The sequence below is a fragment of the Mesocricetus auratus genome, unplaced genomic scaffold (genome assembly GCF_017639785.1).
Source record: "Mesocricetus auratus isolate SY011 unplaced genomic scaffold, BCM_Maur_2.0 Super-Scaffold_100029, whole genome shotgun sequence".
In the NCBI taxonomy this organism is placed as follows: Eukaryota; Metazoa; Chordata; class Mammalia; order Rodentia; family Cricetidae; genus Mesocricetus; species Mesocricetus auratus.
The window spans coordinates 6,988,185-7,011,367 of record NW_024429210.1 but is presented as its reverse complement, the minus strand read 5'-3'; the positions used below and the strand labels follow the sequence as shown (position 1 = coordinate 7,011,367).

At 40.8% G+C, this 23,183-nt stretch overlaps 1 long non-coding RNA gene across 1 annotated transcript in view; it reads right to left on the bottom strand.

The window, feature by feature from the left end:
• LOC121134641 overlaps nt 1-8,642 on the bottom strand; it is a 102,709-nt gene extending 94,067 nt beyond the window's left edge. Inside the window, exon 1 of the long non-coding RNA XR_005871739.1 lies at nt 8,550-8,642. This is a non-coding gene — a long non-coding RNA (uncharacterized LOC121134641). The remainder of the gene's footprint in view (nt 1-8,549) is intronic.
• Nucleotides 8,643-23,183: the final 14,541 nt, after the last annotated feature.

Here is a 23,183-nt window from a genome sequence, read left to right as displayed (position 1 = left end):
CCCTGCTACCCAAACCATACAAATATGCAACAAAGAAAGAACTACAGAGCTTTGTCATGCAAAAAATACTCAATAAAATACTGGCAAAATGAATCCAAGAACACATCAGAAAAATTATCTACCACAGCCAAGCAGACTTCATCCCAGAGATGGAGGGTTGGTTCAACATACAGAAATCTGTCAATGTAATCCATCATATAAACAAACTGAAAGAAAGAAAAAAAACACATGATCATCTCATTAGATGCTGAAAAGTCTTTCAACAAAATTCAACACCCTTTCATGATAAAGGTCCTGGAGAGATCATGGGTACAAGGAACATACCTAAACATAATAAAGCTAATACACAGCAAGTCAACAGCCAACATCAAACCAAATGGAGAGAAACTCACAGTGATTCTACTAAAATCAGGAACAAGATGAGGCTGTCCACCCTCTTCTTACCTATTTAATATAATACTAGAAGTTTTAGCTACAGCAATAAGACAACAAAAACAGATAAGAGGATACAAATCTGAAAGGAAGAAGTCAAACTTCCACTATTCACAGATGATATGATAGTATACATAAGTGACCCCCAAAACTCTACTATCTATTCAGGAACTCCTACAGCTGATAAACACCTTAAGTAATATGGCAGTATCCAAGATTAACTCAAAAAACCCATAGCTCACCTGTATACAGACGATCTAGGAGCTGAAAAAGAAATCAGAGAAATATACCCACAAATATAAAATATATTTGGATAACTCTAACTAAACAAGTGAAATACCTGTACACAAAAACTCACTCCCTGGCACTGCCCAAGCAATCACATGTGAAACTTCAAAAAACTCACTCCCGGGCAGTGTCAGAGCACACACTTTCGCAATTTCGCAAAAACTCACTCCTGGGAAGGGTCAGAACACTCACATGAGAAATTTCACAGAAACTCACTCCCTGGCCAGTCTCAGAGCTCTCACATGCAGAATTTCGCAAAAACTCACTCCCAGGCAGTGTCACATTATTCACATGCAAAACTTCACAAAAACTCACTCCCAGGCAGTATCACAACACTCACATGCACACTCTCACTGGAGAGTTAGCTTATCCAGTAAGGAGAGCAAGGAAATGCTCCAGCAGTTTTTGGGGGGATGTTCTGTGTAATTGTCCCCAATAAACACCCTCTTATCATTTATCTTTGATCTAGTGATATCATTACATCCTCACCTTCACCATTAGTTACACTGGATGTGTTGTTCAACTTAATGTCTTCCACATAATGGGAGGCATGGAATGTCTACTTTTGGATATTATGCCCTTTGATCACTATGTGACTCTCTGCAGACCTCTCCCCTACACCTGCATCATGAATCAGTGAGTCTACATCTTGTTCGTGTCAGTTATGTGGATGACTGGAGTGATCTTTGCCTTTTCAGAGGCTATACTTACATTACAATCACTAACGTGTGACATTCCTAGACTGGGTCACTTATTGTGTGAGATTCCAGTTCTCATAAACAAAGGCAAGTTTGTAATGATGTCACTACACCCAAGACAAATGATAAATGGGTGCTTATTGGGGACAATTACACAGAAAAACACAAAGAACCACAAGAGAGCTTCCCTGCTCTCTCTACCAGATGTGCTAACCTTGTGCCAAGGAAAGCAATGCCTCAAACTTCTCTCTCTCCACTTCCATCAACCTGAAACCACACCCAAACAGGTGTGGCCACCACTACAGGTACACAGACCTACACATAAAGACTGCCTATGGTGAAGAGGAAGCTAAGGAGCTGGTACTTTCCGTGGCATGTGTTTTTATGCTGGGTGTTCCTCTGGACTTAATTCTCACTTCTTATGTTAATATCGTGTGTGCAGGACTCAGAATTAAATCTTCTGAAGGAAGGATGAAGGCCTTTGGGACAAGTTCCTCTTATCTCCTTGTAGTTTCCTTATTTTATGGTCCAGCCCTGAGCAGCCTTCTTCATTCATCACAAGAGACCAACCTAAGTTCATGGCTCTCTTCCATGCAGTGTTAACTCCTACACTGAATCCCTTCATCTATGCCCTAAGAAACAAAGATGTTCTCCCACCAACCCTCCAATATCCCCTCATTTCCCCAGGGAGGGTGAGGCCCTCCATGGGGGTGTCCATAGTCTGTCATTTCATCCAGGGCAGGGTCTAGATCCTCCCCCAAAGGTTCAGGGTGAGAGTACATCTCTCATTGTTGGATGTGAGTCCAAAGTCCATTTGTATACCCAGGATAAATATTGATATACTACCCAAGGCTCAAGAGATTTCCTAGGCCTCCTCACTGACACCCATATTCAGGGGGTCTTGATCAGTCCCATGCTGGATTCCCAGGCATCAGTCTGGGATTGAAGAGCTAACCCTTCTCTGGTCAGCTAATTCTGGGGGTTAAACCAGTCCAGTCTTAATCCCTTTGGTCATCAGTCCTCCCTCTCTGTCAATGGATTTCTTGAGTTCAGCTCAGTGCTTAGCCATGGGAGTCTGCCTCTGCTTCCATCAGCCACTGAATGAAGGTTCTGTTTCCCAGACTCTCTGGCCATGGGACTGTAGGCTGGCACTCCCCAGATCTATGTCTAAAACCCATATATGAGAGAGTACATGCCATGTTTCTCTTTTTGTGACTGGGGTTCTTCTAGTGCTATCCATTTGCCTGCAAATTTGTATTTTTTGCTGAATAGTACTCCATTGTGTAAATACACCACATTTTCTCTATCCACTCTTCGGTTGAGGGGCATCTAGTTGCTTTCAAGTTCTGGCTATTACGAATAATGCTGCTATGAACATAGTGGAACAGACATCCTTGTATGAATGGGCATCTTTTGGATATATGCCTAAGAGTGGAGTTGCTGGGTCTTGTGGTAGGTTTATTTCAATTTTTCTAAGGAATTTCCATATTGATTTCCAAAGTGGCTGAACAAGTTGGCACTCCCACCAGCAGTGGAGGAGTGTTCCTCTTTGATCACATCCTCTCCAGCATAAATTGTCATTGGTGTTTTTGATTTTAGCCATTGTGACAGGAGTGAGATGGTATCTCAGAGTAGTTTTGATTTGCATTTCCCAGATGGCTAAGGATGGTGAGCACTTTCTCAAGTGTTCTCAGCCATTTTAGACTCCTCTATTGAAAATTCTCTATTTAGTTCTGTAGCCCACTTTTTAATTGGATCCTTTGGTGTTTTGGAGACTTGCTTCTTAAGTTCTTTGTAAATTTTGGAGATAAGCCCTCTGTCAGATGTGGGGTTAGTGAATACTTTGTTCACATTCTGTGGCTGCCATTTTTTTCTTGCTGACTGTGTCCTTTGCCTTACAAAAGCTTCTCAGTTTCAGGAGGTCCCATTTATTAATTGTGGATCTCAGTGTCTGTGCTACTGGTGTTATGTTCAGGGAGCTGTAGCTGGATTTATGTTGAGGTCTTTGATCCATGTGGACTTAAGTTCTGTGCATGGCAATAGACATGGATCGATCTGCATTCTTCTACATGCCAGCACCATTTGTTGAAGATGCTTTCTTTTTTTCCATTGCATATTTTTAGCTTCTTTGTCAAAGATCAGATGTTCATATGTGTGTGGGTTGATATCAGAGCTTTCAATTCGATTCCATTGGTATATCTGTCTATTTTTGTGCCAATACCAAGCTGATTTCAGGACGATAGCTCTATAATTGAGCTTGAAGTCAAGGATGGTGTTGCCTCTGGACGTTGTCTTGTTGAACAGGGTTGTTTTGGCTATCCTGGGCCTTTTGTTTTTCCATACAAAATTGATTATTATTATTTCAAGGTCTGTGAAGAATTGTGATGGTATTTTAATGGGGATTGCATTGTATCTGTAGATTGCTTTTGGTAGAATTGCCATTTTTACTACATTGATCCTACCTATCCAAGAGCATGGAAGATCTTTCCATTTTCTGAGGGCTTCTTTAATTTCTTTCTTTAAAGACTCAAAGTTCTTGTGATACAGGCCTTTCACTTGTTTGGTTAGCATTACCCCAAGGTATTTTATGTTGTTTGTAGCAATTGTAAAGGGTGATGTTTCTTTTATTTCTTTCTCAGCCCTTTAATCATCTGTATATAGTAGGGCTACTGATTTTCTTGAGTTGATCTTGTAGCCTGCCACTTTGCTGAAGGAGTTAATCAACTATAAGAGTTCTCTGGTAGAGTTCTTTGGGTCATTTATGTAAACTATCATATCATCTGCAAATAGTGAAAGTTTGACCTCTTTCTTTCCAATATATATCCCCTTGATCTCCTTTTGTTGTCACATGGCTCTGGCTAGAACTTCAAGTACAATACTGAAGAAGTATGGAGAGAGTGGACAGCCTTGTCTTGTTCTTGATTTTAGCAGAATTGCATTGAGTTTCTGATCATTTAGTTTGATGTTGGCTGTATATAGTTTTTATTATGTTTAGGTATGTTCCTGTTATCCCAGATCTCTCCAAGACCTTTATAATGAAGGGGTGTTGGATTTTGTCAAAGGCTTTTTCCGCATCTAGTGAGATGATCATCTGAGTTTTGTTTTTCAGCTTGTTTATATGATGGATTACATTGATGGTTTTTCGTATGTTGAACCATCCCTGCATCCCTGGGATGAAACCTACTTGATCCTGGTGAATGATTGTTTTGATGTGTTCTTGTATCCGATTTGCCAGTATTTTTTTGAGTAGTTTTGCATCAATGTTCATGAGGGATATTAGTCTGAAGTTCTCATTCTTAGTTGCGTCTTTGTGTGGCTTGGGGATCAAGGTTATTGAAGCCCCATAGAAAGAGTTTGGCAAAGGCCCTTCTGCTTCTATTGCGTGGAATACTTTGAGAAGAATTGGTATAAGCTTTTCTTTGCATTTCTGGTAGAATTCTGCACTGAGGCCATCTGGACCTGGGCTTTTTTTTGGTTGGGAGTCTTTTGATGACTGCTTCTACTTCCATAGGGGTTATAGGTCTATTTAAATTGCTTATCTCTTCTTGATTTAGTTTTGGCAAGTGATAGCTATCCAGGAAGCCATCCATTTCCTTTAAATTTTGAGATTTTGTGGAGTAGAGGTTTTCAAAGTATGACCTGATGATTCTCTGAATTTCCTCAGAGTCCATTGTTATGTCTCTCTTTTCATTTCTGATTTTGTTAATTTGCATGTTCACACTCTGCTGTTTGGTAAGTTTGGACAAAGGTTTGTCTATATTGTTGATTTTCTCAAAGAACCAACTCTTCGTTGCATTGGTTCTTTGTATTGCTTTCGTAGTTTCTACTTTATTGATTTCAGCCCTCAATTTGATTATTTCCTGGTGTCTCCTCCTCCTGGGGGAGTTTGATTCTTCATGTTCTAGAGCTTTCAGCTATGCTGTTAATTCTCTAGTGTAACTATTCTCAAGTTTCTTCATGTGGGCACTTAGTTGTATGAACTTCCCCCGTAGAACTGCTTTCAAATAGGTTGGGGTATGTTATATCTTCATTCTCATTGAATTCTAGGAAGTCTTTAATTTCTTTTTTTATTTCTTCTTTGACCCAGGAATGGTGCAATACTGCATTATTCAATTTCCATGAGTTTGTATTGTTTCTGCAATTTGTGTTGTTGTTGAATTCTAATTTTAATGCATGGTGGTGTGATAAGATGCATGGAGTTATTCAAATTTTTTGTAGCTGCTGAGGTTTGATATGTTGCCAAGTCTGTGGTTGATTTTTGAGAAGGTTCCATATGGTGGTGAGAGAAGGTATATTCTTTTTTATGTGGATGAAATGTTCTATAGATGTCTGTTAATCCCAATTGGGTCATTACTTCTATTAGTCCCTTTGCTTCTTTGTTGAGTTTCTGTCTGGTATTCCTGTCTAGTGGTGAGAGTGGTGTGTTGAAATCTCCCAATATAAGTGTGTGTGTGATTTATATATTATTTAAGTATTAGTAATGTTTCTTTCATGAACATGGATTCCTTTGTATTTGGGACATAGATGTTCAGAATTTAAACTTCATCTTGGTGGATTTCTCCTGTGATGAGTATGTAATAACCTCCTTCATCTCTTTTGATTGATTTTATTTTAAAGTCTAATTTGTTAGATATTAGGATTGCTATCCATTTGATTGGAAAAATCTTTTCCCAACCTTTAACTCTCAGGTAATGTCTGTCTTTGAGGGTGAGGTGTTTTTCTTTAATGCAGCAGTAGGATGGGTTATGTCTTTGAGTCCATTCTGTTAGCCTGTGTCTTTTTTCTTTTCTTTTCTTTTCCTTTTTTTTTTTTTTTTTTTTTTTTTGGTTTTACGAGATAAGGTTTCTCTGTATTGTTTTGGAGGCTGTCGGTCCAGCCTGGCCTTGAATTCACAAAGATCCACCTGTCTCTGCCTCCCGAGTGCTGGGATTAAAGGCATGCGCCACCACCGCCCAGCAGCCTGTGTCTTTTTATGGGTGAGTTAAGGCCATTAATATTGAGGGATATTAATGACCATTGATTGCTCATTCTTCTGTGATTTGGAATGGTTGTTGTTGTTGTTGTTGGAATTATGTGTGGAATTCCATACCCTCATTCTTTTGGCTATTGATAAAGTGGGATTATCTAATGCCTATGTTTTTTTGGTTGTAGTTAACTTCCTTGGGTTGGAGTTTTCCTTCCAGGACTTTCTGTAGGGCTGGGCTAGTGGATACATATTGCTTGAATCTAGTTTTGTCATGGAATATCTTGTTTTCTCCATCTATAGTGATTGAGAGCTTTGCCGGGTAGTCTGGGCTGGCATCCATGGTCTCTTAGTGTTGGTAGAATATCTATCCAGGACCTTCTGGCTTTCAGAGTTTCCATGGAGAAGTCAGGTGTAATTCTGTTAGGTTTGCCTTTATATGTTACTTAGCCTTTTTCCTTAGCTGCTCTTAATATTCTTTTTTAATTCTGTATATTTGTGGTCTTGATTATTATGTGGTGAGGGGACTTTTTTTGTGATCCACTCTATTTGGTGTTCTGTAAGCTTCTTGTACCTTCATTGGCATGTCTTTCTTTAGGTTGGGAAAGTTTTCTTCTATGTTTGTTGAATATGTTTTCTGCCCCTTTGAGGTGGTTTTCTTCAACTTCTTCTCTACCTATTAATCTTAGGTTTGGTCTTTTCATGGTGTCCCATATTTCCTGGATGTTTTGGTAAAGGAGGTTTTAAAAAAGGTGTTGGGAAGCATTTTTGGTTCAAAGTGAAAGTTCATTGATATCAAATGAAGTTGGTCAATGATTGTAGTAATTTTATATTGTTTTCTCTAATAACTGTCTTATATTCCAGGTTCACAGAATCCTTGCAAGGTTTGTCTAATTTTTAGCATTTTTATAATCAAATTGTATGATAGAAATTTTATAATCAAGTTGTATAATCATTTTATATGTAAGTTGGATGTAAAAATATGCACCAATTTGGGCACATATTTGTGAAAATACAGAATATTTTTCTAGTTGATTCACCTTAAACTAGTAACTGTGTAAATGATAAAGGTAAATAATAAGCTCTAAGTTTGTTAGGTCTACGTCAATTATTGCAAAGTCATGCTGAGTAAAATAGCATTGATTGGCTTCTAGTCACTGTTACCTCCAAAACATTTGTTTACTCCTGAACTGTGATTCATGTAGCTTCATAACAGTCTTAGGGAGAAACGCAGTACACTTAATCATGACTTTATCAAAGCCCAGAGTATGTTCATGCTTTTAAAAAAAGCACTGTGAATTTTGCTTATGAGTTTGGACAAGTGATGTTTAAATAAAGAATTTCTCATGAAATATTAAAAGGTACAGAGACAAAAGACAATAAGTAAACTTTTGATTCTTCTTTTGAACATAACTAGTATGAATATAAAGTCAATAAGGAAAAGGAAGTGAAATTACCAGTGAAGTACATTTTGGAAACTCTTCTGAGAATAAACTCAGACATTTATCATGAATCAGTATGAGAAAAAGTTATGTTTCTAATGTGGAAGCAAGTGAATTGCATGGATAAGCAATAAGTATATTTTTGATGTGAGTGATAGTCAAAATATGTCCCATTACAAATCTGAATTTCTACAATGCAGCTGTCAAATTTATAGCCCAAGCTTAAATTTTCACATGAAACTCCTTACAATTCATGCAAGAAAATTATTAACTTGAGGTTGAAATTTTGTTACTTGACGAGCCATTGCTGAGGGAGAGTATGCTGGTTATTTCTTACATAGATCTGTTCAGTAAAGAGAAAGACAGGCAGAGGGGGAAAGGGAGAGGAGTGAGAGAGGAGGACTATCACCCTCAAGGCTCATTTCCCAGGGACCCATTTTCTCCCTCTAGGCTTCAACCTCTAAAAGTTCAACCTCTCAAAACAGTAGCATCATCTGTACTCCAAATATTCAAACACATGAGTAATAGAGTAGGCATTTTATATATAAGCCATAGCACAAGGGAATCCTCATTACATGGAGGTCAGTTTTCTCAGCATAAACTTTATGGTGTAGTAAAGAATAGAAGATAATAGGATAAGTTATCTTGTGACGGGAAACAAGTCACACCAAGGATGCCGGGAAAAAGGTAGTTGGATACTTATTAAGATAGAGAGAAATAACTTACATGAAAAACTGAGAACTGATAAGAGCTCTATGGTCTCCGAACTTTGGCTAGAATCCAAGAGAACAGGTACCGACTCCTTTATCCTCTTTTATCCTTGAATTCTCCTAGGTATCTGTAACCACACCCCAGGTACATGATCTCTCCCTATAGTAACTGTTGTGGAATTCCCAGCCCAGTTCTGAAGTTTCCCTGGAGACCCCAAATAAATACTCAGAGACATATATTAATTATAAAATTTTTGGCCATTGCCTTGGGCTTCTCATTGGCTATCTCTGTGTTAATTACTAACCCATTTCCATTCATCTAAGTATTTGAATGTGAACTTATCTTACTAGAGAATGCCAGACCTGCAACTCCTTTCATGCTACATGATGTATGCTCAGCATCTCTGCAGAGAAGACAGATTTCCTGTTTGTCCCTGCTTACATCCTGATTCTGTCCAGTTATGCCACTTCCTGTATGGCCAATCAGCCAATCAGTGCTTTATTCATTAGTCAATAAAAGAAACGTAAACACAGAAGAACATTCCCCATCAGATATCCAAAGTCATGAGAAGAAAAAAAGCCACAAACTAAAATACTATATAAATGAAATCTATCCTTCAGAAATGAAAGAGAAATAAAACATTTGTTCAGGCAAAGAAAACATAACAAAACAAACAAACAAAACCCAGGGATATCCACTGTCAGAATTTGCTCTAATGAGTCAGCTGGGGTACCTGCATAGGGGCATGAAGATTGAGAAAATGTAGATAAAAGAAACAGATAGAAACGCAGGATAGATTCAGGAGGACTGCCCGGTCCAGGCCTTTCAGCACACCAGACAGCCCTGAGCTTAATTTAGGCCCTGCTTATATATAGATTAGAGACAAAGCAGCATAGTCAACTAACCATCTCCCTGCTCTGTTCTTGAATGGAGGAACAACCAGTCTCATTACCTAGCATGTGGGTCCTACTAGCAGCAAGCAGCTTCATTCCCTATTTCTATGTACCTACAGCTGGCATCAGTATCTCATTGGAGAGATAATACACTGTTTCCCATGGGCTTAATCTGAACTTTCTTGTGGCTTTCAAGGAGACTGGAGCAAGCAAGCTTGAACTCTAATGTCTTATAAGTCAGAATATACTCCAGATGGAAACTGAGTCACTTGTGGGCTCTCACAATCCACCATTACAAAAACCACATGACTATACAGAATTCAGCAGAAACAAATTCAAAAAATAAAACGTATGTTAAATTTTTTAGTAATTTAACATAATTAAACTTTATTGCAACATGAAATTACTGCTAGGACTAATGACACAGACCTGAACCCTAAAACTCAAGAATCCATGATACCCCAGAGAAGTGCAATGAGCCAAGATCTCCTGACCAGATTGGGAACATAGGAGGAGGGGAGAAGGAACCAGGAAAAAGAGAGGGAGAGAAGAGGAGGGGAGAAGAAGGCATGGGGGAGCAGGAAGGTTGAGTTGAGGTAAGAATAGAGGAGAGCAGGATAAGAGACACCATAATAGATGAGTCATTATAAGCTTGAGGAGAGAGCTGACACTACTGAGATCTCCAGAAATCTACAAGGATAACACCAACTGGCAAACTAAGCAATAATGGAGAGACTAAATTAATAGCCCCTCCTTTATGATAAGGTTGATAACTACCTTATATGCCATCCTAGAACCGTCATCCAGTGACTGATGGAAGCAGAGACAGATACCCACAGCTAAACGCTGAGCTTAACTCCTGGAACCCAGTGACAGAGATGGAGGAGTGATGAACAAGGCGGTCAAGACCATGATGGTGAAACCCACAGAAACAGCTGACCTGAATGAGAGGGAGCTCATGAATTCCAGACTGATGGCCGAGAGGCCAGCATGGAACTGATCCAGACCTCCTGAACATGGGTGTCAGTAAGGAGGCCTCGGCATTTTGGGGGGCCTTGGTTACTAGATCAATGTTTATCCCTGGCATAGAAATGAACATTGGGAGCCCATTCCAAATAGAAGAATGCTCTCTCAGTCTGGACACAGTCTAGGTCCTGCCCTGGATGAAATGACAGACTCTGGAGATCACCCCAGAGTGCCTCACCCTCCCTGGGGAGTGATATGGGAATTGGGTGGGGGGCTGGAGGGGTGCTGTTGGAAGGACAAAGGAGGGGGGTGTGAGAGGGAGCTGGGATTGACATGTGAAGCATTCATGCTTCTAATTTAAATAAAAACATATATTGAGGAAAAAAAGAATCTAGGGCAAGAACATTGATACTAATTGGTCAGGGATCATGCTAGAAGAGCAGAAAGAAGCTACCAAAGTCATGTGAAATGGCTCCCAATGAGCATTAATGTGGTGGGTATGTCTCGGAGAAGCAGTGACCCCAGGACCATGTTACCTGAGGACCTCGTACAATTATTGAATGCAGCTCTGTTTATGTCCCTCAAAGTTAACATATCCCTCATTGCTGGGGGTGTCCTTCTGCACGTGTTTCTCTTATTTGTTGATGAATAAAACACTGTTGTTCAATAGGGCAGCAAGGTAGGTGGGGCTAGAGATAAGGAAGATTCTGGGAAATATAGTCAGAGTGAGACACCATGTGAGACCACAAAGGGGTCAGAGGTCCAGAGCCTTTTCCAGTATGATAAGGTCATGTAGAAATACTTAGATTGATAGAAATGTGTTAATAGTTATGACAGAGCTAACCAACAAGAAACCCTAGCCAATGGCCAAGAATTCTATAGTTAATATCAGTCTCTGAGTGTTCATTTGGGGCTGACGTGGATGCAGGGCCAGGCTGGTGGGAAAGAGTGCTCATCACACCTCAACATCTATGAGTTGCATGTAAATCTAAGGGCATTGCCAGCCCCTTACCCTGCAGTATTACTGGTACTTACAATAATAGTGATCAGCTGGGTGGCACAGGCCTTTAATCCCAGCACTCAGGAGGCAGAGGCACGAGGAACTCTGTGAGTTTGAGGCCAGCTTGGTTTACAAGAGCTAATTCCAGGACAGCCTCCAAAGCCACAGAGAAACCTTGTCTTGAAAAACCAATAATAATAATAATAATAATAATAATAATAATAATAAAGTAATTGACTTTTTCATAGCATAGCTGCTGGAGCAGATCAGTGATTCAACTACTGTTACACCAAGTTTATGAGACCCCCAAAAGACCACCAAGGAGCTGACTGACCAACGTAGATGTATAAGGTATATTGCCCTATCCCACTGCAGGAGGCACCATCTAGTTAGCTGATGCACCATTCCCCAGAGGGATTAAGTTCCTTGTCTACTGTAAGGACTTTTAAAGGAAAAAACTGCAGGGTTACATTGGTGGGAGGGGAGAGGAACATGATTGGCTCCTGATTGGTTGACACTCAGGGGAATTTTTCAAAGTCAGGTTTTGGCATAGAATACCCGTGTACCAATTATTCTCATTGGTCAGTGCTGTAAGGGAACATTCTGCAGTTTCTATGGCTATGTCTTGGACTTACAGGTAGCCTGTTGTTTACCAAACTGATAGTTTTCAAGAACTAAGCATCCTGGAGACTGTTGGGCAAAGTTTGTTCTCTCCTGGAGTTTCTTTGTAGGCAAACACAGTCTCCTATAGGCTAAGGGGAAGGGTTTGGTCTGTCCTGGAGTCTCTTTGTGACATGTGCTGAGTCAGAGGCCTACATGTCTTTTCTGCAGCCTGTCATGGCTGCTAAAGCAGGGGGCTGGGTAAGGGTCTGGGCCCCTTCATTACCACCCATAGAAAGAATTTAGAGGTGCAGATTTTTAGTAAAGTTAGGTTAAGGTGTTTTTGTTGACATGGAAAACCCTGAGAATCAATTTAAACTTTAGAAAGAAGCAATTTTCATAGTTGAAGGAAGGACTCATGGAGGTCAAGGACAGGAACTAAGGTCATCCAGGTATTCCTAGGTGAGGCGCCTTTCTTGCTAAAGAAGGCTCAGTGACCAAAGGCAGTGATTAATTTTTATACCCATTTTTGCCCTTGGCTTCCTTGGTATGATTTCACTAAAATTTTTTTGATAAGAAGGTTTACACTCTGAGGATGAAAATATAAATGACTGTTTTATATACACATCTATGTGTATATGTGTTTGTGTTTTTAGATTGGTGATTCTTTTAAGTTTTTGTAAGATTACTATTGGTATCCAGGTATTATGCTGGTCTTGCCCCCTGACAACCATCAGGGTATGCACATCGGCACTCAGGCAGATACTTGAACAGCTCAAAGGGCCTTGTGTTGCTATGCTAGGCGTTATGTGGCTGCATAAGGACACTGTACGCATATGCAAGCTTTTTCTTTTAAGGGAGCACCTCTACCTGTTGACTCCTTCTTCTTCTTCCTTCTCCTCCTTCCCCTTCATTCCTCATCCCTTCCCCCCTTCTTCTCTGTTCCTGGTTGACCAACATCTCCCCACCTTGTTCCCTTCATCCAACAAACCTCTAGTGGTTTTATTGAAGTTTGTGGTTTGTGTTCCATTGCCTACTTGAGATTAAAAAATAAAATGATTGATCTTTTCTTTTTTAACTGCAAAAATGCAGCCTGCCAGTAAAAGAACTGGCTAAAATGAATGCCTTGCTTGCTTACACTTTGTTAATCTGTAAAATGTTGCTTAAACAGAATATCTTGGATGCTGGTTGCTGGTGGAGATCACCTTTAATCCCAGCACTTGAGAGACAGAGGCAAGCAGATCTCTGTGAGTTTGTGACTAGCCTGGTCTACAGAGTGAGGTCCAGGACAAGGTCCAAAGCTACAGAGAAACAATGTCTCAAAAAACCAAACCAAAACAAAACAAAACAAAACAAAAAAACAGAATAGCTTGGTTACATAGACTTCGTTAATCAATTTTAAAAGAATCACTGCCTTGTGGTGGATATATTATGGTAGAAAAAATTAATACAAAGAAGAAATTTAAACTACTTTGGGACTTCTAAGGAAAATATGTAGCTTGTTCTCATAAAGTGATTTCTTCCTGTATGAAGATTTTAATTTGGTTTTGGAAAACATGTAACTTATGGTTGGGAGGTAATCTTTCCTCACTTGGAATTTTTTGTCTTAGGAAATTTAAAAGGTAAAAGAGAAAAATAAAAGACTAGAAGGAAAATATCAGGGAAGAAATAGAAAGCAACTGAGAAAAAGAAGAGAAACATAAAATAAAGAATTAGGCTTTGGTCTTCAGAAACAGTTCCTGAGTGTATCTGTCCAATAGTTGCCCTACTCCATATCCCCTCGTCAATACCTGACCTTCTGAAGGCAGATCCCTAAGCATGAGTTCAAGGCTAGCCTAGACAAAGGCTGTCTTTGAGAGCAAGGCCTTGTCTCAAGAGCAAATCAAATACACTGAGAAAGCGTAAAAAGATTTTATTCCTATAAAATCTGATGTCTGTGGCTGGTGAGATGGTTCAGTGGGTAGAGGAGTTTTCCCAGCAAACCACATAAATATGAAAAGGAGACGTGACTCTCTAAAGTTTTTCTCCTACCTCCACATATGCCGTCGCACTATTGAAAAGTTTCTACACCCTGATAAGCCTTTCCATCTACTTGGCCATCCAAATCAGACTAAATTAAACAGAATTAGAAAAAAGCCCACATTTTGTATCAGTTAGGAGGCCTGGGCAATCTATGGGGCCTCTTGTAGTGGAATTAGTATTTATTCCTAGTGCAGGAACAGACTTAGGGAGCCCATTCCTCATGGAGAGATATTCTCTCAGCCTAGACCCATTTGGGGAGGGCCTAGCCCTGCCCCAAATGGTATGACAGACTTTGATGATCCTTCATGGAAGGCCTCACCCTCCCAGGGGAGCAGAAAAGGGATGGGATGGGGCTTGGGGGGCATGGGAGGATGGGAGGGAGAAGGAACTAGGATTGAAAAAATAAAATTAAAAAAGAAAAAGAAGAAAAACCCACATTTAATGGATACAATGCTCGCAGGTGGCCTTCTAGACCCCCAGAGAGGGGAAAGGGAGACCAGAGAAACCACCAATCTGGTTGGGGGGCAGTTTAAATATCCTGTGGGAGTGGTCTGGAGTAACTCTGAGTGAGGGGCCATCATTGGGCAGCAGGGTTTGCAGGGAGATGGGGGAGGGGAGTTTGGGTGGAACTTCTACCATGCACATCCCAGACTCTGGGTATATGGATGCCAGTCACTGGGGCAAAGCTTTTACCATAACATCTATAATTCACCATGATGTGCATGGGAAACTCACACACGTCACACACACACAGACAAAAACAATATTAATAGTATTTTCTTTCTTTTTTTTATCAAGTTAATTATTTAATTTTACATGCATTGGTGTTTTGCCATAGGTGCTGGGTCCCCTGGAACTGGAGTTTTACAGTTTTGAGTTTCCATGAGGGTGCTGGAATTTGAATCCAGGTTCTCCTCAGGAGCATTCAGTGCTCTTAACCACTGAGCCATCTCTCCAGCCCAAGAGGAAATGTTTTGTGTGTGTGTGTGTGTTTGATTTTGCTTATTTTTATAAATTTTAATTAAATTACAAACAATCTTTTTGGGGGGCTGTTTTTGAGACAAGCCATCTTGGAACTTTCTTTGAAGACCAGGCTTGCCTCGAACTCATAGAAATCTGCCTGCCTTTGCCTCCCTTGTGCTGGGATGCTGGGATTAAAGTCATGTACCACCACCGCCTGTCAAATTACAATCTTATTTTACATGCCAATCCCAGTACCCTCTCCCTCACCTTCTCCCCTGCCCCCCACCAACCCACCCATCTTATCCCCCTTCTGTTCCCAAGGGAGGATCATCAAAGTCTGTCATATCATTTGTGGGAGGGCCTAGGCCCTCCCTCATGTGTCTAGGCTGAGAGAGTATACTATAGATATGAGGTAGTTATAACCTAGAGAATTCTTTTGAGAAGTTAAAAGAGGCTTTATGGCCATCTGCTCCAGAGACTAGGGATTTGGGTGCGAGAACACCAAAGATCACTCACCTCTTTTCTCAGGCTGTATATCATAACCCAGTAAAATAACAGTCCTGTTAGGCAGGGTCACACCATTTTATTCAGATCTTCTATTTTGGTTGGACTAGTAACACTACAGCAATTTGGTTTCATGATAACATCAGTCCTTTATCCAGATATTTGATTTCCCTTCTCTGTGAGACACCAAGAATTGGCCAGTCAGGCATTTTATCTATCATCTAAAATTGGGTACAGGAATCTATAGTGCTAATTTCCACTGATGATGAGCAGGAATTTTCTCATGGTCCTTCCTTCTCCCAACCCTTTCTTCACTGTGCCTACACCAGCTTCCAAGTTGATAAATGAACTCAATTCTTTCATATACCTCTCTTCATTTGCAGTCCCCAATACAAGCCAGCGGTATTGGTTAACACTCATGAAATGATCTATATTCCCTTCTAAATAACCAATCAAAGCCCCATCTTGAAGGAATTGCAGCAGTATCTTCCCAGAACTGGTTAGCAGAGGCAGGATTAGCTGTGTTCAAAGAAATTCTTAACAATATAGTCTGGGGACACACCTGATCTCAATATAACCTTCCCAAATTGTGAACCCACAAATCTTTCTTCATTCATATGACATAAATTAATACATCCTGGGAATTTCAAGAAGAAAATCACTGAATCTGCCAGTCTTAGTTAGGATTTTTATTGCTGTGAATAAACACCATGATGACTACAGCTCTTATAAAGAAAACATTTAATTGGGGTGGCTTACTTACAGTTTCAGAGGTTCAGTCCATTGTCATCATAGTGGTGACCATGATGTGAAGAATAATGTGGTGTTGACTACATCTTAATATCCAGGCCACAGGAAGTCGACTGATAGGCTTGGCCATATCCAGAGCATAGGAAACCCCAAAGCCCATCATCGGTGATGATACATTTCTTTCAAAAATGCCAAACTCACTGCAACAAAGCCACGCCTTCTAATAGTGCCACTCCCTATGAGATCATAGGGCCAATTGCATTCAAACTGTCACATTGCCACAAACAGGTCCTTTTTCATGATGGTGATTCAAGCAGCTGATTTCCTACCATTTCCCCCTTGCAGTGAATTCAATAAACTATTCTTTCTACTTTGATCTGAAGGCAGAAACCATACTCCATGTGTACATTATTTTCCTGTGACTGCAATGGACAGTCAAGTACATGACTCAAATGGTTGATTTCAAAACTCTGAGGTCACACAGTCACTTAATTTAAGAAGGGGTAATCAAAAGGGCAGCAAGGTCATTGCCCTGAAAAGCAACAGACTAGGATCAAGGGCACTTGTGCCAACAGGAGAGAGCTTGTCTCAGAAACCATTATCTAAAAGACTGGGAGTGCAGCTTTTCTAAAATTAATATGCCTTCCTGATGAGAAATAACTCCACAGACTTCAGAGACTAAAAAAAGGAAAAATCTATGTAATATTAGCATGCATCCATCTCTGGCTAATGCTCAAAGATAAGAGAAATTAAAACAGATTTGTTTTTGTTTTTTCAGACAGAGTTTCTCTGTGCAACTGCCCTGTGCAACTGTCCTGGAACTTGCTGTGTAGATCAGGCTGGCCTCGAACTCACAGAGATCTGCCTGTCTTTGACTCCTGGTGCTGGGATTAAAGGCTTGCACCACCACTACCTGCCTCCTGAAACAGATTTTGTATTCCACATATGTTGTCATTTTAATGTCTTTTAATGTCACACTCCAGTTTACACTTTGAAGAATTTGAATATTGACAGGAAACTGCAAGTTGGGCCAGTTAGGCAAATTAAAAACTTCAACAGAAAAGATATTCCCATAATTATTTCATAGTACATGAGCAACATGAAACAGCACATCATACTTTACTGACAGGTTCTGAAGTAGAGGTGCCAGAAGATGAGAAAGACAGGAAAGGCAGAACAAAGAAAAGATAAAAGCTGGGCCAGGAAGGTCTTGCTTAAGCTATGTCTTATTCTAAGTAAGCTTCTTAAGTGGAATAGCTTCTTGTATACTGCTGCCAGGGGGAATAGGAGACTCCTAGGAAGTCAGCAGAAAGTATCATACAAGGGACAAACTCAGGAGAAGGCTATTCAAACAATGCAACCTAAGGGGAACACAGGGTATCTCAGAAACATTACTGACTAAGCCCACAGTGGCCTTGGGACCAATAACCATACTCCATGTGGTGGGAAGTGTTGTATTCAGGGTCTGAAGCAACCCTTCCAGACCATTACATTCTCTCCTGGGCATCTTCCAGGTTTTAAAGGAGGAACTCTATTTCATTCTCCATACCTCAGGGCCTTGATGGAAAACTCTTAGGGCTAGAGCCCAGGCTGTTACTGTCTCTGCCAGGCATGTTCCTAGGTTTGAAAGGAACTATGTTCCTTCCCCATGAGTGAGGACCTAAACACAAAGTGTTGCTTGCTCAGTTCACCCCTCAACACAATAGTGTTTTCCTTTTCAAATACTTGTCATGTGGTCTCATCTTGCCTATCTGGCAGAACTATAATTTTTCTCTAGAAGAAAACCGGGCTGGGTGGTGGTAGCCCAAACCTTTAATCTCAGCACTCCGAAGGCAGAAACAGGTGGATCTCTGTGAGTTCTAGACCAGCCTGATCTACAAGAGTTAGTTCCAATATAGTTTCCAAAGCCACAGAGAAACCATGCCTTGAAAAAGACCAAAAAGAAAGAAATAAAACTTGACCTTTATGACACCATGTCCTAATGTTCATTGTGACCCAGTAATGCTCCCCTGAGCAGCTTGTAAAGGCCATGTTCTGTGATATGGGGATGGGCCTAGGGACTGTTTGCAAATCAGGGATTTCTCCTTTGTCATGGTTTGGAGCCAAATGTCTGGACAATCCTGAAGAACAAATGTGCATTTTAGTATCCTAAACTCTTACAGGCCTAGTTAGCATATTACTTATCTTTGAGTTATTTTAGAGACAGCACTCTCTCAGCTCAATTTTATTTTTTAGGACTTACTATTCCCTAAGAGCTCTACTCTTCCACATCACAGCTTAGTAGTTGAGTGTGATTCCCACACAAGAATGCCATTACAGATGTCGTTGGTAGCCCACATCTTTAATCCCAGCACTAGGGAGGCAGAGGCAGGCCTATCTCAATGAGTTTGGGGCTATCCTACTCTACAGAGCAAGTTCCAGGTCAGACTCCAAATCTATACAGAGAAATTCTGTCTCAAAAAACAAAAATAATTAAATATAAACAAACAAAGAAAAAGAATGCCTTTTACAGCATGCACAAAGTTAACTCCAAATAGATCTTACACCTAAATGTTAAGTGTGAATTGCAGAACTTCTAGAAGACACTGGAGAAACTAGGGCTCTCTAAGTTTGGCAACATGCTTTCCATATGCACCAAAAGCATGTTGGTGCTGACTACAAAGATGTTTCTATACAAAGCACCTTGATTTAAATGCTTTCCACAGATGCAGCCCACAGAGTGAAGTATTCATAGGCCAGCACCCAGGTCTGGGGAGTTGCTAGGATCATATGGTACCTCACAGAACACTGAATGTGGCAGCAGGTTCCCACCCAGCCTCCAGGAGGGCCTGTCACACCTATTACCATACGTCCCCATCCCATCCTCCCCATCTTGGGATAGCATCCCTTTGCTTACTATGCTGTTGTTTCCACACTTATCCATGCTCCCCTCACAATCCCCTACAGTAGCACTCACAGTGCAGCAATCAATCCACTGGTGCCTGCTCTGCTATAAAACCAAGCCTGCAGCATGGCTCCAGGAAGTGTCTTGCAAGACTTGTGATTGGCAGGTTGGCCTGGTGTCTCTGATTGGCTGGTGAAGCTTGAATGACAAGAACACTTCCTTAAGGGTTAGAGTGTGCTTAAAGATGCAGCGCAGGGGTCCCTGGCCCCGGCTTCTACTCCAGACCCAGATCTTTAGAGATTTGCAGAGACACAAATTTCAATATCACTTACCCCTGTATCCAATAGATGACTCTGTTCTCTTCTTGCAATACACAGGTAAATCCTCTTCTTCCTCCTCCACACAATGTGCCTAGCTTGGACAGACCATTACACAATGTGGACTTGAATGATTCTCTTATTCAACAGATTGAAAGGTGCCCAGAATATAAAAAAATAAAGAGAGAATTTTAGGACACAAAAGAAGATGTGGCTCCTTGCTGAGTTCAGGAGAACTGAGTCCAGTTTTTACCTGGTAGTCACGGGCATTTCAGACAACCATGAGAGAAATGCAGGAACCAGATAACTAACAAGATGATATATCTTTCTCCTGCCAGAAGACTGTGTAATAGCTCCATTGTATTAGGAGTTTTATTCCTGAAGTTCATGTCACATTCTTGAGAAATGAATAATAATAAAAAGTGTAGTCTTCATGGTAAATTGAATACTCCGAGAGAATAGGGCTGGGAAGAATGCCTTTAAGAGCACTGTGGTGAGCCAGCATATCTTCCTCAGGGGGCAGTTGAACAAACATTTGCATCATTGAACATGACTGGTAGAATGAACCTCTCCGTGTTTGTAGAAAGTGAGCTTATTAGAATGTCTCACAGGCTCTGGCCCAGCTAGTCCAGCAATGGCTGTCTACCAATGGAAAGATGATGAGTCCATCAGTTGTTTCGTTTATGAGTCTAGCTGTCTCAGCAGGTCTTCAGTGTACACGAGTATTTCAAAGAAGTGGGCTCTAAAGCTATTAAAGGAATAAACTCAGTAGCCAGAGCTAGGGCAAGTAGACGAAGAGAGAGACCTCTTCCCTTCTTCAATATCCCTTACATATGTACACTGTCACCAAAAGGAGTGACCCAGATTATAGATGAATTTTTTTCTCATGTTTTTTTATTTTTGTTTTTTGGAGACAGCATTTATCTGTGTAGCCCTGTATTACCTTCTGCAGATGAGGCAGGCCTCAAACTCAGGAAATCCAACTACTTCTGCCTCCTGAGGACTAGGATTAAAGATGTGCACCAACACCAAGATGGTAAAGGTGGATTTTTATCACCTCCTAAGATCTAGATTAAAGATACCTGTTCCCATTTTAAAAACATTAGTAAGAAAATGCCTATCAGGTGGTGGTGGCTCACACCTTTAATCCCAGCACTTGGGAAGCAGAAGCAGGCAGATCTCTGTAAGTTCAAGACCAGCATGATCTATAAAAGCTGCTTCCAGGACAGCCTCCAAAGCCACAGAGAAACCCTATCTCAAAAAACCAAACAAACAATAAACAAACAAACAAAAACACCCCACCATAATGAGTTTTAAGTAATCCCATAGGTAATCAGTTTGACTACCTAGAATAGCCATCACAACAACCAATACAGAAAAAAATGAAAGATTTCTTACCTTAGGTAACAAGGAGACCATGGGGGGTATAATTTCCAAATAAATTTTTTTCCTAAACAAAGAAAGCATGGGGACTTTACTTAAAGAGTTCAGAAATGATCCTGTGGAGTTCTCCCTATTTTGAAGCATAGTCAGTCAACAAATATACTTCTGAACATGATCACAATGCAAAAGCAGGAATACTTACAAACACTCTCCTCTCAGAGGTCACCAAAACAAAAGAAACTGCATTGAAGTGTGATGTGGAATGGTCTTCTGTGTATATGTTTGTCTTATTGGTTGATGAATAAACCATTGTTGACAAATAGGGAAGCAAGATAGGTGGGACTAGGAGAGGTGGAGGATTCTGGGAAATGGAGGCACAGTTAGTCACCATGTAGGACTCCAGAAGAGTAAGAGGTCCAGTTCCTTCCTCCAGTAAGAGAAGACTACATGGAAACACACACCCACACCACGCACCACTACCCACATGACACCACTACAGCAGGTAGCCACGGTGGGAGGGGTGGGGTGGGGCAGGAGACAGAATGATGTGGGCAAACTCCACTTTCCCCCAAGGGGGAAGGAATGCGTGCCACTCCTGTAACAGGGAAGATGAACAACGAGGTCAAATGGGAAAGAGGGATGTCCCTGGGATGCAGTGCAGAGGCAGAGAGGGAGGGTAGGCAGGAGGGAGAGCAAGTGTGAAGCCAGCCCGGTGTACAGAACAGGTTCCAGGAGAGGGGAGGGTCCAAAGCTACAGAGAAACCCTTGTCTTAAAAAACCAATCTAATAATAATAATAATAATAAAGCTCATGTAATTATTTTATGCATGAGTGTTCTATCCACATGTATGCCCTTTCACCAGAAGGGGGCACCAGATCCCACCATGTGCTTTCTGGAAAATCTAGAAATTCCACCTCTCTGGGCCCAATTCTTAAATGTTTTTCCTGGGCCCCATGTGTGCCTGTGCATGTGCATTGGTGAGAGAGTGGGCACCTGTATGATACTGCAGCATGAGGAGGGAGCAGGAGGAATCCAAACCCCGTGTGGAAACTCCATGCCATTCGGGTCATTTTATTTTATTTATTACAAAAGGAAAGGAAGGGGAGAAGGAAGGAAGGAAGGAAGGAAGGAAGGAAGGAAGGAAGGAAGGAAGGAAGGAAGGCTCACTTTGTAATCAGTATCTGGGATTCTTCTGCTGCCCCAAGTCCCAACAACTTCCAGAATTCTCTTTGTTCTGTGTATGCACCCACTGCTAGACTAGCTCAGCTTTCCAACTCAACACCAGAAGCTTCATCCCATGCCCAGGCCAGGTTCCCTTAGCTTTTATTCATTTGTTTTTGCTATTTTTCTTCTTTAATGACAGGTTAATTATTTTAACCTTAATTATTTTTTATTGTGTAGGGAGCCAGAGCATTGGGATTCTCAGAAGTGGACAGATATAATATAATAGATAAATGAGTATGTAAATATAGATACATACATACATACATACATACATACATACATACATACATTTGAAAGGTAGAATTACTGGGCAGTGGTGATGTATGCTTTTAATGCCAGCACTCAGGAGACTCTGTCAATGAGATCTCTGTGAGTTTGAGGTCAGCCTGAATTGCACAGTGAATTCCAGGACAGTCAATGCTACACAGAGAAACCCTGTCTTGAAAAACCAAAGGAAAAAAGAGAAGAGAAGAGGAGAGAGAGAGACAGACAGACAGACAGACAGACAGACAGACAGAGACACAGAGACAGAGACAGAGAGACAGACACACACACACACAGAGAGAGAGAGAGAGAGAGAGAGAGAGAGAGAGAGAGAGAGAGAGAGAGAGAGAGAGAGAGAGAATATTTAATAACAAAAGTTTTGGAGCAAGGAACTTTGGCACATGCTTTTAAAGTCACCACTCTGGAGGCAAGAGGATCTCTGAGTTGATGCCAGATTGATTGCCAGGACAGCTAGAGCTACACAGAGAAAACTTTCCTTGAAAAACTTAAAACTCCATCTCCCTGCACAAAATGAAATTCTAAATGGGAAACCTTCCACATGGAAACTGTGAGCATCTAGGTAGGCAGCAGGCAGGTGAGAGGCTCACACACAAAATAAATAATAAAGTCAAAACAAACAAATGACAAAAAGTTCAGTGCCAAGCTAGAGAGAGACAAGAGGACTAACAACAGTTCAGCTGTTTGAAAATTCACAGTAAATCCAGAATTACACACACAAGAGACCCAGCACCAATCTTTGTAAAGCCCTACTGTCAGGGAAGTCCCCTTTGCTCTTTGACGGGGACTGGATTTTCATGCATGTCTCTCCCTGTTTGTGCTATATGGTAACAGCAACAGCATCAGTATAGATAAAGAAA